This window comes from Corvus cornix, chromosome 5 (assembly GCF_000738735.6).
Source record: "Corvus cornix cornix isolate S_Up_H32 chromosome 5, ASM73873v5, whole genome shotgun sequence".
Classification (NCBI taxonomy): Eukaryota; Metazoa; Chordata; class Aves; order Passeriformes; family Corvidae; genus Corvus; species Corvus cornix.
In genome coordinates, this window is record NC_046335.1 from 3375611 (window position 1) to 3389906 (window position 14296).

Sequence of the window (14296 nt, forward strand, 5' to 3'; positions counted from 1 at the left end):
TATTTTTTTCCTCTTTTTTTTTTCCCTGTGATGTGTCAGGAATAATTAAATGCTGTGATTGCTTTGGCCTGCCTTCAGTGGGCATTTACCCAACTCATAAATACAAGAGTAGCTCCCCTGAACTCTGTTTCCACTCAGGTAGAGTTGTGAAGGTTTGCTCAACAGTGCTTTGAGGAAAACAAGGAACCCAGATGAGCATGTGTTTGGGAGGATCCCAAGTTGGTTGTTCTCTAAAACCCAAATAGTGTTGCTCAGATCAATTAAGATTAGCTTATTAACATTAAAAATACATTCATCCCCAGGTATTTTCACAGTCCCCTCTGCTTCCAAATTGGCATGGGCAGTGCTGCTGTCCAAAATAAATGAAGTGTGTGAAGACAGGCCATTTAAAGGCATTGAGGAATGCAGCTGTTTCAGACCTTTTACATCTCACTCGGCTTTCACCTAATTTGTTAATGAGTATGTTTTCCCTGTGGGAAAATAAAGCCTTTCTCTCTGACATTTTATACAGGGCCTACTAAACCTTCTTTTTTCCCTTTGGGTAAAATGAGTTGAACTGGCTTTTCTGGTGCCTTCTGTTTTCCCTAGAGGATCTGAGTTAGTCGTGAACCCTTTCTGTCCCCCAGGCCTTACGAACAGTATGATAGAAACCCTTAGATACCTTCCGAGTCTAGGCACAATGTGGGCAGCTGTAGGTTCACTAGGGAGAGGCTTGTTACTATCTAAAACATATTGGATATATAGGTGAAGAGAAGAGTATTTGCTCATTTTAGGTGTGAGCTAAAATAGAAGCCTGCCGAGGGATGCACGGTGAGTTTGCGACATCACTGGGAATTGCTGGATCTCCTGGGGCACCAGAGAACAGGATGTCTCCTCAGACCCAAGGATTTGCAAACATTTCCAAGTCTCCAGCCACCCTTGGGACACAGGTGTGTGCCACCTGTGGGAAGTGCCCTTCATCAGGGAAAGCAAACTGGGGACCAGAGCACGAAGCTCCCCTTGGTGTGACACTCATTGCGCCAGGCAGGCGGATGCATCCCTTGTGTAGCTGCAGACAAAATACTTTCATATTAACCTACTCTGTGCTGGCAAGAGCAGCTGGGATGGCTCCTTGTGCTCTTTGATTTATCCAGACAGGTACCAGGGTGTTTGCTGCACATTTCCTTAGAAGTTTGTCAGCCTGATACATGCTGTTCCTGTGATGCCTTGCAGAGCTCAATCGATGTCCTTCCCTGGCTGCAGGAGGAAAACGTGCTGAGCCAGCCTTGCAGGCTGCCCCAGCTATGGGACACCTGATCCTCAGGCTGGAAGAGCCCTTGGAGCCCGAGGTCTGCCTGACTCTCCATTTCTTTTTTCTCCCCATCTCTCACTTCATATTCTGTTTGCTGTCCATCCTGCTACATTTCAGGTGAACAACAGGTCTGTGCTGAAGAGGGGCGTTGTGTTGGTGTTGCAAAGGTTTTTCTTTGCAAAGGAAAACATCTTCATTCCATAGGTATTGATGAAGAAGAGTATTAATTTAAAACCTGCCCTAGATTAATGTAGAACAGCAAAAATAACAAGCAGGTGCTGTGAGTGATGAATGGGAGAAAAGGATTTGAACTGGCACAGTTCTACCACATAGGGAGTGTTTTACAGGAGACAAGGTGATTCTGTGTCATTTCTGCATTTGCTTTACTAAATAACCATCCACTCTTAAAAAATCATCATCTGCTAGGATGCTACCAAGAAAGAAGAAGAAAACTTGGAACTTGCTTTGAAACAGCACTCTCATGGGAATTCAAAGCATGGTTATTATTGTGCTGCTCGGAAAGCTGCTTTTCTGTCCAGCTTCCCTGTGATCCCTTTAGCTCTATCTGATACCAAAGGCTTGAGATCTCCAGAATAGAAATTAAATTCCACCTCTGTGGCCCAGACCTGATGACCTGTTGGAGTCACAGCAGATAAATTTACCTTTACAGTGAGTGCTTCCAGCTAAAGCTGTTGCTTTTTGGTCAAAACTGAACTTTTTTGGAAAAAAAAGAAAATTAAAACCATCTGATGCAGGTGTAGGAATAATAATTGACTTGAAATTGAGTAGGGATTATTCAGAGTGATGGCAGGCCCTGATCTTGCAGGGATTTAGGTGCTTCTTTTGTTCTGCTGGCATGTGTGAGTACACAGGACAGTCAGGAGGGCTCTCTCCTGGGGGATTTAGGGGAGGCTGTGGCACGGCCAGGAGCCGTGCATTTGGGACAGCTGGGTGGGATGTAGCACTTACAGCATCAGGCAGCAATTCCTTCTCCTAAATTGGGTATAAACCACAGCATTTCAGGAGTGGGCAAGTGTGGCTTAGGTGTCTGGTACAGGAGCAGCAGCCTGGGGAGGGCAGGAGAGGGGTTTTCCCATTGCGATTTCTGTTTTACTTTGCAAATGTGAAAACTGGGAGTGACTGGTGTCAGGCCTGTGCTGGGAGGTGGGCAGTGAAGAGCCTCAAGGGAAACTGGCAGAAATCATCATTTAAGTGTGATCACTCTGAAGGTGTCAAGTTACTGAGATGAGTACTGAGCTGTCTGGGTGTCTCTAATTGTGCTGCTCATAGCTGGTCATATTTTGAGTGTGATAAAATTGAACAGTACAGTTTTAAAACCCAATTTTGGGCTTTTCAGTGCTCTGTTACAGTGATGAAATCCAGAAATGGAAGGTGAATGTAGTTGATAAATTTTTTTTTTCCAGTGAGCTCTGAAACAGTTTCTAACAATTCACTTAATTAGCTGGATTTCCACCAGTACAAAATGTGACCATCTCAATTTAATTAAAAGCACATCTACATTGTGATAGTGTGGGGATTATGTGGAGGCTGGTAATAGCCTGATGGATTTTCATCCTGCTCACATACAATGTCATGGTTTAGATTGTTGTTTTTTATTATGGGCTTTTACTCTTCTTGCAAGAGTTTCCAGTGTCATTTCTGCTGACAGATGCTGCTTAGGACAGATTTATTTTTATTCCCTTACAGTTGAATTGGATCAAACGTCTTTTTCCATGTAGCTCAAGTTTCCACAATGGAGTTACTCCTAGCTGACTACTCTGAGAAGAAAATTGTAGTAATTTTTGTGACCTTCTTTAGCAGCAGTTGAAATGTTTTTTGGCACGTGTGCCTATAATCTATTAATTTCCACTTCCTGTCAATTGTAGGGATTCATGCTTATAAATAGTATGAAAAATTTTAATGCAAATAAGGAGGGAGAGAAAATCCAGAATTTGCTCTTTTTTTTTTTTTTCCTAGCTGGATTCAGTGAGGTGTTGAAACATGCAGGGCATTTGTTTCTGGCATTGATAAGGATCTCTCACGTTCTTATATAAAATGCTACATTAACAATAATCAGCCCCCATGACTTACAGCCCTGCTCAGTGCATAGCTTGCCTTTTTCTCGGGCTTCCTCTGAATCCACAGATCTGAAGGCTTTTTCCCTGTGATCTGAGAAAGCAAAATTCCTGACAAAACTAATGACTTGGGGCTCCTGCGGCATTTTAAAACCTTTTCTTTTTCCCCATGAGTGGCTGCCTAATGTGAGTGGGATTTCAGTGGCTGTTTGCATTATTTCCTCCCTGCAGTCGGGACATTCAGCCCCATTAGCCTGCCCGGCTGCTCGGCACAGCAGCGGCTCTCCGGTGAGGTTTTCCACCAGGTTTCCCAATCCACACAATTGAGATAGTTTATTGCCTTACATTTTGGGTAATGGTATCTGACATGGGATTTAAAAGCATTTTCAGGTCCTTTATGCTGTGATGTTGTGGCAAATCCGTAAGATGTGAAGAACTGGAGATTTCTGAGCTGGTAGGAAGTGGAATGTTCTCAGCTGAAATCCTTCAGAGCAAGCAGTGACCACCCAGCAAGGAAATCAACTCTGAATCCTGGAAGGAGGAAGAGGAGAAAGTTCTGAATCACAGAATCAGAGAATATCCTGAGCTGGAAGGGACACACACAAGGATCATGAGTCTGACTCCTCGCCCTGCACAGACACCCCAACAATCCCACCCTGTGTATCCCTGGGAGCATTGTCCAAATGCTCCTGGAGCTCTGGCAGCCTTGGGGCTGTGCCCATGCCCTGGGGAGCCTGGGCAGTGCTCAATCACTCTCTGGGAGACGAACCTTTTCTTGATATCCAACCTAAACCTCTCTTGACACAGCTCCAGCTGTTCCCTTGGGTCCTGTCACTGGTCACAGAGTGCAGAGATTGGTGCCTGTCCCCTCTGTAGCTGTAGCAGCTGATTCGCACTCTCTGCTCTTCCATTGTGGCTCCACTCCTGGCAGGACAGGCAGCCCTATCCCTCCAACGCCCTTCCCAGGCTCGTGGCTCCAGTGTTTTTCTCTCTGTTAGCAGGACCCCCACCCACTTTCTGGGAGGCAGCAAATCCCATTCCGGGGAAGCGGCGATTTGCTTCTGATGCCAGCTGGAAAACTCTCCTGTGGACAAGAGCAATTAAACATCTGCAGAATCTGCTGCTGCTAAGCCCTGCCACAACCAGTCCTGGAATGGTTAATATTAGGAATATTTGGCCTTCAGTTTTCACCTTGGAAGCGTGGGGTGGGGATGCTGCCTTTGGCTGGATCATGTGCTGCTCTCAGCAGCGCTCCTGCTAGAGTGGAGTGACTGGCCGGGATGTGCTGAGCCAGGGAAGCTCCAGGATGAAGCAGCAAAACGCTGCCTGGCCAGCTGATGGCCGGTCACACATTCCAAGTGTCCAGCCGCCTCCACACCCCCGTGGCCACCCCGCCAGCGAGGCCTCGCCTCCAGGCCCGTTTCACCTCCCAGGCAAAGGCACAGCTTCCGTCAGCATCTGCCTCATGCCGCTGCCTTTGTTTGCTCCGGATAGTTTGGGAATGCGGCGGTAGCCTGCAGCTGAGTGACACGCATGGCTGGCCAAGAGGGGAATGCTGAGCTCTCCCCGCAGCTCCATGCAAATCCTTCCTTGATACCCAGTGCTATGGAGCGGTTGATTTCTCAAAGATGCTTTGGGACAAATAAACATATGGCTTGCTGTGAGCAACAGGACCTGGAAGTCAAACCAGGCTCCTCATTGCCAGAGATCTGAAGAAATGATGGGAGGGTGCATGCAAAGCCTCTCTGCTGCGCTGGGATAACTCCCTTTTGCCGGCTGCCTCCCGGCTGCAACCGGACACTGTGGATACCTGACCAGCATCGGAACTTCCCCCCAGCCACCGCTGGCTCAGCTGTGCTGTTGAGCCAAAAAAGGTGCATATTCCTGTGTTTTCCCCAAAATGTTTGGGATTCCAGGAAGCTGAGAGTTAATGTCAGTCCCTCAGCGATGGAGCTGGACGGGTGCCCTCGGTGACTTCTTGGGCTGTTTCGCTGTCCCCAAGTAACAGACAGAGCATCAGTTTCCATCCCCGTGGGTACCCACAGATCCGTGGTCAGCCGCTGAGCTGAGGCAGGAGAAGGAAATCTGCCCTGTGAGCACTTTGGGAAGGATCCACGTCAGAGGGAAGAAGAACTCGGGGCTCTAAGAAGTCAGAGCTGAAAAAATCCTGTTAATCTTCCTCCCTGCAGACTCCGCAGACTGCTGGGATGTCCCTGAATGAGCCCCTGGTATGTCTATGCTGCAGGCACGGCTGCCAGGCAGTTTCAAGATATTTAAGTGAAATTGAAGGACGAGCTCTATTCCTGGTCTTGAGGAGGTGTCTGGTCTCCTTCATGTCCTGGAGGAGGCCTTGGGGTGTGCTCTGTCTGCTTGCCTTGGGCACCTGGAATCCCCACACCCACCCACCCTGCCAGCTCTGGGAAAAGGGGTGGAGAGGGATATGGTGGGAACTGGCTGGAACTGGGGGGGCGGGGGGTAATTAAGGAGGGTGGGGGTCTGGATGGGCGATCCCTGTGCCTGGTGGGTCTGGGCAGTGAGATCCCCGCATCAGGCCGGTCTGTGGAGAATGGTCCCCACGTATGGGTGGGGAGATCCCTGGGGACACCTGCGTGCCAGAGGTGGTTCCCATGCTTGGGTGGGGTTTGGGTGGATGTACCTGTGTTCCCTACGTGTGGGAAACCTGGGTGGGAGGATCCCTGTGTGCAGGAGGTCTGGGTGGGTGATCCCTGTCCATGGATGGGATATGGGTGGGGAGATGCCTGGGGATCCCCGCCTGGTGGAAGTGTAGGTGGTTAATCCTCAGGAATAGGTGAGGGATTGCAGCATGGGGGAGCTTGGGGGTGGTGAGATCCCCACGTGGGGGAAGTCTGGGTAGGTGATCCCGGGGGATCCCCGCGTAGGGGGACTCCGGCTGGGTGATCCCTGGGATCCCCACGTGGGGGGAGTCTCGGTGGGTGAACCTCAGGACCAGGTGAGGGATCCCCACGTGGGGAGCTCGGGGAGCGATCCCCCAGCGCACGGGCGGCTCTGGGTGATGCACCCACACACGTGGCAAAGCCGGGCGGGCGCTCCCCGCTCCTGGGGCTCCCCCGTGGGTGGGCTGCGGCCGGGGTCCGTGCCGGGCAGGCCCGGGGGGTGCCGCCGGCCCTCGGGGGCTCCCGGCCGGGGCGGTGCCGGTGCCTTTAACGCGCGGGGGGGCGGCCGCAGGCGCGGCGGACGTGCGGGGCCGCCTCCTCCCCTTCCTGCCGCCCGCGCCGCGCAGCCACCGGCCGCTCCCGCTCCGTCCCCGCAGCCTCGGCCCGGCCCTGCCCTGCCCTGCCCGCCGCCGTCGTCTCGGTGAGTCCCGCCCGGGGGGTGCCGTGGGTCGTAGCGGGGTCGGGGCCTCCCGGCGAGGGGCGGCGGGCCCAGGCCTCGGCGGGCCCGGGGCTGCGGCCCGGCCGTGGGGAGGTCCGAGCGCGGCCCCGCGCCGGGGAGAGGCCGCCGCCGTGGGGCCGGCGGGGTTCGGGGGGCTCCGGTGGGGCTCCGGTGCCTCCCGAGCGCATCTCCCCGCAGCCGGGTGAAGCGGGGCAAACACGCCGTGTCCGCGGTGTTCCCGGAGCGTGCTGCGTTGAACCGCTCGCCGAGGGGCGGCTGGGCGAGAAGCGACGCCCGAAATGTGATTTCGGAGCGTTCCCCGTGGCTGTCGGAGCCCCGGGTGAGGTTTGGCGAGAGGCGGATGCTGCAGCGCCCGGGTGGCCGTACGAGCTTTAATGAGCATTGCGCTTCATTACCGCGGTCTGGCCCGGCTTGGGTGCCTGTACCGGTGTCACATGCTCGCAAATGCTGCTCTCCACCTTCGTAGGTGATGTTGTCAGCGGTGTTTTATTTTTGAGGTTGCCTGTGCCCTTTGGTACGGCTCCGGTATGGGTTGTGTGCAGCTCTGTTAACCCTGGAGGTGTTAATGTCCCCTCACCTCTTCTCTACTCACAGCTTACTCCCTTCTTCCAGCGTGCAAGTTGTTGAGAAGGAAAGAGGAGTTAAGGCGGCAAGGCTACACCTTTTGTACCCGGCTGCCTTCGATTGATGAAGTATTTTAATTGAGTAGGTGGTTATTAAGAATAACGTAGCTGAGCATCTTTTCTGCATTAGACAGTGACAAGTTCTGCTCTCTAGTGATGTGCATCCACCCGTGTGCTTTAGGTTTGTCATTTTATAACCTTTCTTCCCCCACACTCCCCCAAAGGCTGTGCTGTGTATTTTGAGGTCACTGTTAGAAAACCTCAAGGATCATTTCTTTCTTTGTGGAAGAGGAGCTGAGCTGATACCCTGCTGTAGCTCTTTTCTGTTTAAAATTCTCCCTTCCCCCATTCCTTTAGCGTTGCCGTTGCTGCTTCTGTCCACCAACACAAATGGTATTTAGTCGACAGAACTATTTTGTTTGACATCTCTTTACCTATGACAAGGCAAAAATCTCTCACTGGGCAGTCTGAACTGATTGCTGCAAAAGTTGAGAAGGGATTCAGTTCCTGTCTTCCACATCCTTTCAGGTATTTTCCTTGCCTTTTCTCTCGGTGGATCACTATCATTCTCCTGTTTGGCTTGGGCTGGAAGTGTTTCTCTGCCTCGTGGACCTCTTGCCTGTAACTGCACTGTAATTTCTGCCCGCGAACAGGCCATGCAACTTGCTTTACCACATATTTTTTCTCTTGCCTCATATGCTGATGCTGCTTTCTGCATACTGTGATTAAAATAACTTTTGTGTGTAACTGCAGCAGTGAAAGGTTGGGGATTGGAGAGAAACACTTAATTCTCTGGTAGAGTTATTACCAAATACCTTTTTTGGTAGTTTTTTTTCCTACCACCCCACTTTTCTAGCTGCTCTCAAGAAGATGCTTTCTGCTCTCAGAAATAGCAGCAGTAGGATCTGAAGGACACAATGAGATTTTAATTTGATCCTTTATCCCCTACTGTCACAAAACCCTTGTTACAGACCTGATGACTGCTTTGTTTCTGACACCCCTTGAAGAAAAGGGAAGGACTTGCTTAAGCCTGTATAAAGCTGTGGTATTGCTTGGTTAGCTCGGTAACAGCTTTCGTTTGTGTCATCTGCTCTTGCTGTTGGAGATTTGGTGGTTATGGCTCAAAAAGGTCTCATCATTCTTGACCCTGGTTGCTGTAAACCCGGGGCTAAAAAAATCCCTTAGGAACTGGAATTCCCTGTGAATTTCAGCAGTGATGGCCTGGTCTGTGTTTAAGCTACACCCAAGACCCTTAAGCGCGAGGACACGGGGGAGAGGACGTGCGTTTTATTTTAAGCATCAAACTTGGTGTCTCCTAATCCCTTTCCCGCGCTGCTGCCAAGGCACCCACCTCTCACCATTGACTTTGTGAGGCTTCAGCTCCCAAGTTTAGTTCCCTGGTCATACCCCAGTGATGTGCCTGAGTAAATAGTGTGAATTCCCCCTGTGCTGTCCTGGAGGGATGGGGAGGAAGCAGAAGACAGAGTGGCAGGAGGAGGTAATTCTTCATCCCGCTCCGCACTCCAAAAGCTGTGGCAGCAACCCAAATCAAGTTTAGTTTCTCTGTTTTTAGCACCCATCCGTGCTGTGGATGCCTTTCATAACACAACTACTTCCAAGGTGAAACTCGATCCGTTTATTCTTTCTCCATCTCTGTGGGAGAGCTCATGGAGAACCTCCTTGAGGTCTCAAGCAGTTGCTGAATTCCCATCCTCACGATGTTCGTGGCCTGGTTGTGTAATTTGTTTTTGGTTCTAGTGTTTCCATTTGGTTTAAATGATTGTTTTCCCTTCCTGATGTAATTAGAGCAATCGGATCCCCTCTTGACCCCTTGTTTTCATAGGTTAACCAAGTCAAAGTCTTTAAGTCTCCTTGTGCTGTTCTCTTATCAATATTCTCAGGATTTCCTTGTCAGTGACAACGTTTTACCTTTACCCATCAGAATCTTGATTTTTAATATAAGGGGAATTTTACGTATCTGTGTTTAGCTCTTAAACTTCCTGCTCTGCATTGGCAAAGCAGCAGGATTGGACTATTTTTAAAAGTAGGAATATTTTGGAGGGGGCTGCTCACTGCACTAAACTCACAAACCTTTTGACATTCCTCGGGTGATTGTTTCAGGCTAACGAGACAGGGAGTTGCTGGGCTAAATCTGTCCCAGACAAATCACTTCTTGTTAATGACTGTGCATAAACTATGGAGATGATAAATTGGAGAATTACCAGCCCATGACTCCTAGGAATCTGCTTCTCTTCTCATCGTTATACAAGATGTCCAAGCAAATAAAACACATGGGGACTTACTTTTTTTTTTTTTTTTTTTTTTTTTATTTCTTTATGCTTTTAGAAATGTAAGAGCTTCTTCCTGTTAGCATGCCTGAACTACAGCTGGTGGCAGGAGAGAGGGTACTTGGGAGCTTTGAAAACTTCCTATTTCTTGCCAGAATGGAGCCTTTAAAGTATTTTCTTACAATGTGGACTCTTGGCACGTTTTCCAGGCTGATGCCTGTGGTCTGAAGTTTGGGAACGCATCTGTGCCTGCTGGCGTGGGTGCTGCCTGAGAGACTGATTCCTGTTCTTTTTTTTTGCCCCCATTTCCAGTGATTTAAGAGCAGGAGCAGCAGCCCTTGCATCGATAAGTGCTGTCCATTGATCTGGACTCTGCTGCTGCTTCCAGCTGAGGAATTGTTATTTACCTGGTGGAGGGAAGAAGCAGAGTGGATCCAGGTGCACTCTGAGACAGTGCACAGGCATCTGCAATTCCTGCCATTCCTCTGCAAGGGGTGTTTTCCCCTCTCTGTGAGAACTAAGTAGCACCTGGGCTGGGTTCCCTGTGTTTGAGCTCACCAATGCCTGGTCACTGCCATGCCTGTGTACAGGACTGCTGCATCTAATTAGATTATATTAGAATGAATAAGTGAATCTCGATAAATGAGCTTATGGGGGCACTGTCGGGTCAGCTCAGTCCCTAAATATAGGTCCTGGGCAGAGGGCAGGCTTGGTGCAGGATCTCTCCCTGCAGCAAAATTAAACAGAGATCTCCTGGGAGTGCAAAAATTCTGCTGCCTTGGCCGTCTTGTCAGTCTGGATGCTCCGGTCTTGGTACAAGAAATACCAAAGTCCACTCAGATAGGAGGATTCTGTGTTTGAAGCTTGGTGGGGACTTGGAAGGGGGAGTCATGGCAGTGGAAACTCTAATATAATCTGAGGTGCTAAAGAATGCAAATCTCATGATCCTTTTTAATGCTTCCAATTTAGAGGTGAGGGGTTTTTTTAAAGTCTCTTAGATAGTGTAGAAAACAGGGAAAAAGAGGAATGGTGTCTGTTACCTGTGTGCATGTGAAAACTCTGGAAACAATCTCTGACTAGCACAAATAAATCTCCTTGCCACTATATGATGCAGAGAAGTAGTTTGGGTGCTTCAGGCCTTGAGTTTTGCTGTGCAGTGAGTTTGCAGTGGGAGGCAGAGGAGAGGAGCTGTAAGGCTTTTGGGGCAATCAGAAACCTTACTTCTTTGTAGTTCTCCTCCTCCTTTTCTGCAATGTTCTCTGTTTTTGTTAGTGCTTTGTGGCCACACTGCTTACCGAAATCCATAGCTCTAACTTGCTGTTACTGAAGAGAAGTAAAAGTAGTTTCTTCTCCTTTTCTTCCCATGAAGATTTATGTAAAGGAATCACATTTTTTTCTGTTTCAAATGAAAGCTCATCTTTGCTTCTGCATCACTGGGGCTGCATTGTAACTCGGAGAAAGTGTCTGTAAATCAGTCATGTGGACAAGCTACTCATTTTCTTGCACTAGTAGTCCCTATTAAAAATAGCATTGTCCTCTTCTTACATTTACAGCTCTTTGCTGCAGTTGCTCTCAGGTGTGCAGGATTTTCAGTGCTACTAAAGCATGGGGAACAGCTCTTCTTGCAGGGTTTTTTTTCTCATTTTCCATTGGACACCCTTCCTTCTGGCTGATCCTGCTGCCTGGCTTTCCTGTCTGGATCTGCTCGCAGCCAGGCAATCCTGCAAATCACTGCTCTGCTGGAGCTGCTGCATCACAGCTCCCCTGCTGCAGGAAGCATCTTTAAGCCCTTTTGTGCTGTGAAGTTGAGGAAATAGAGCAAAACTCCTTTTTCCTTCAAGTTGTAGCTGAATGACTAATGGAGCATCAGAAGCTGAATGACTAATGGAGCATCGGAAGAGGTATGTTGATGTTATCCAGCAAAACACAAGTTCTGGTTTTGGGATCACACCTATTAATTGAATAGCTGACCTTCTCAGCCTGCCTGTCTCATGTCCAGCTTGCTGAGCATGTGTTGAATGACCCAGGGAAAATCAAGCTGGAGTTCAGAATTACGTGGGTGTCAAAGGCTCTTAAAGCCTGGTATATTTATGCCCCTGATTCATGGTGCTTCCAAAAACAATCCAGCGCTCATCCTGCAGAGGGGAAATACCTCAGTCCAGTGTTACCAACTTTTGCTTAGCTGCCAGAGCAATATAAACTCAACCCGAGTTATTTTGGGCTCCTTATTCTTTTGCTTCCAAATCCCACCCTGCAAGTTCCTTGTAGAAGAAATGCTGGATTAATTCTGTTTTATACCCTCCTGTATGGACTGAAAACGATAAGCAGGGCATTTTATTTCAGGGTTGTGACAAATTTTAGTACATCTCGTTCCTGCCTGTGGTGTGAAGAGCTGTCTTTTGTCTGCCTGCTACCACACAGGAAGGAAGTTGTTGAGTCTGGGAGATAAAAGCTTTATCTCCTCCCCTGCAAGAGACAAGCTGCCCACTCCTAGGCTGGCACCACTCTGCTCCATCCTGCTTGTAGTAGGGCAGGGAGGAAAATTTTCATGGGAAAGTGTGAGTGGACTCATAATCTGTTTGTAAGTGCGTAGCTGTCAAGGAAGATGATGACTAAGCTATTGCACAAGGTGCAGCTCTTCAGGGAGCTCGCCAGGATTGGACCGGATCGTGACTTACTCATAAGAGAGCCTATAATATCAGTCAGCTCCTAATTTTATTGTTCCTGGTTTGATCTGACCACTAGCCATGACTAGTTTTCTTTCCCAGCCTATTTGCCGTGGGGTTTTAGGTTGGAAAGTCTACACTTGATGACAACAGATTAAAAAGTCCAATTTATTGGAGGAAGTGAATGGTTCCCAGGCTTTGGGTGGGAAGTGCTGGGTGGCAGGAGTGTTTAAGCTGATGTCTTGCATTTGGCTCACATGGATGTTTCTCCATCAGCACCTGTCCTGTGCTGCTGCCAGGCTCTGGCATGGCACTTAGCTGCCCATTTTACAGGAGGGAAAGCAAGAGGCCAAGCACCTGCAGGTGAAGATGCCAGGGGGTCACCAGCAGAGCAGCTGGTAGTGCCTTTCTCTTGGTCCCATCTGTGACCTGAACCCCTGGCAGTCAGCTGGTGGGTGAGCTGCATTGTCAGATACTGACAGGACAAAGGGGAATGGATTTAAATGAAGAGAGGAGAGATTTAGATTAGGTATTAGGAAGGAATTCTTCCCTGTGAGGGGTGTGAGGCCCTGGCACAGGTTACCCAGAGAAGCTGTGGCTGCCCCTGGATCCCAGGAAGTGTCCAAGGCCAGGTTAGATGGGGCTTGGAGCAACATGGGATAGTGGGAGGTGTCCCTGCCCGTGACAGGGGCTTGGAATGCATCCAATGGTCATGGAATGATCTCTAAGGTCACTTCCAACCCAAACCATTCTGTGATACGACGTGAAACTGCTTTCCTGCAGCAGCCAGTTCCCATGTGCCCTTCCTTGCAGGGTCTCCTTTGGTGTGGGTGGGAGGCCAAGCCTGACCCCAGAAAGTGATGCTGCTTCTTGCCTCCCAAACTGGTTTGAAAGGCTGCCTTGGTGTTAAGTGCTGCTTTGCCCACTAAACCATCACTGAATGTTGCATGTGGACATCCCAGCTTGGCTTTCACATAGGCATTGCCTTTAATGCTGTGTGAGGACCTAAAAACAAGTACGTGAAGCCAGCTGCAGCATCCCTGCTGCTCCTGTCTGCTTCAGCTCCAGGTGTACCTGAGAGCATCACCATGGCTGCAGCAGCTCATACCCACTGGATCTTTCACAGGGCATTTTCAGATCTGGGAAGTGATCGGAGTTTAGGGTGCTGTGCCAAGAAGGGCCCTTTTCCCCAGGACTAGGTAGGAACTCTTTTGCCTCCTTTAACTCGCTGTTCTCCAGGGAGACTCAGTGTGTCCTGTCCTTGGAGCAGGCAGTGTCTGCAGTTCTCAGGGGGTGTGGTGCTGGGAGCTGGCAGAAAATGGGAGGTTAGAGGTCAATGCTGTATCCCATGTCACACCTACTGACCTTCGCTTGGTTCAACACCTGTTGGCAGCACGTGTGGCTCCAGCTGTGGTCAAAGGACAAAGGATTGTGCTCCTTTTTCTCTTCATACTGCCTGGTTTTGTGTTTACAGCAGTGGTGGTGGAGGTCCATGAACCTTCACTTCTCTAAGCTCATGGAGAATTGTTTGCCCTGAAGTGTGCTGAGAAGGTTCCTCCCAACCCTGTCCTAGCATGGGCAATGAGCAGCATTGTCCAGAAGAGAGGTGGAGGTGGGATCTCAAAGCCTTGGAAACCACCAAGCTGCCTGATGGATTTATGGAGGCTTTGTTAGGATTTTACTGGGTTCTCTGGGCTTTCCCACGGCAGCTCAGTGGGAGTACTGACAGCTTTTCCTTGTTACCTTCACCTAAGGTCACTTCCATATCTTCTGCTTGGGCTATGTTACCACTAGGATAGGGTTGCGTGCTAAATTTAGTGAACCTTTATAGCTTGGTGTGTGTATGTAAAACCTGAGGGGTTTTTAGCAGCTTTTAAGGGGTTAGAGCCTGGTTTAAGATGCCCAACAAGGCCAGGCTTTCTCTGCACAGGTGGCAGCACCCCAGGCCAGGTGTGGGAGGGTTCTTCTCTGCCTCAGT

At 49.5% G+C, this 14296-nt stretch overlaps 1 protein-coding gene across 10 annotated transcripts in view; it reads left to right on the forward strand.

Moving 5' to 3' along the window:
* Positions 1-6615: 6615 nt before the first annotated feature.
* KTN1 (kinectin 1) overlaps positions 6616-14296 on the forward strand; it is a 74882-nt gene continuing 67201 nt past the window's right edge. For all 10 annotated transcript variants that reach the window (XM_039552193.1, XM_039552198.1, XM_039552202.1 and 7 more), the window contains exon 1: positions 6616-6702. The gene's annotated coding sequence lies outside the window, so the exon portion shown is untranslated. The remainder of the gene's footprint in view (positions 6703-14296) is intronic.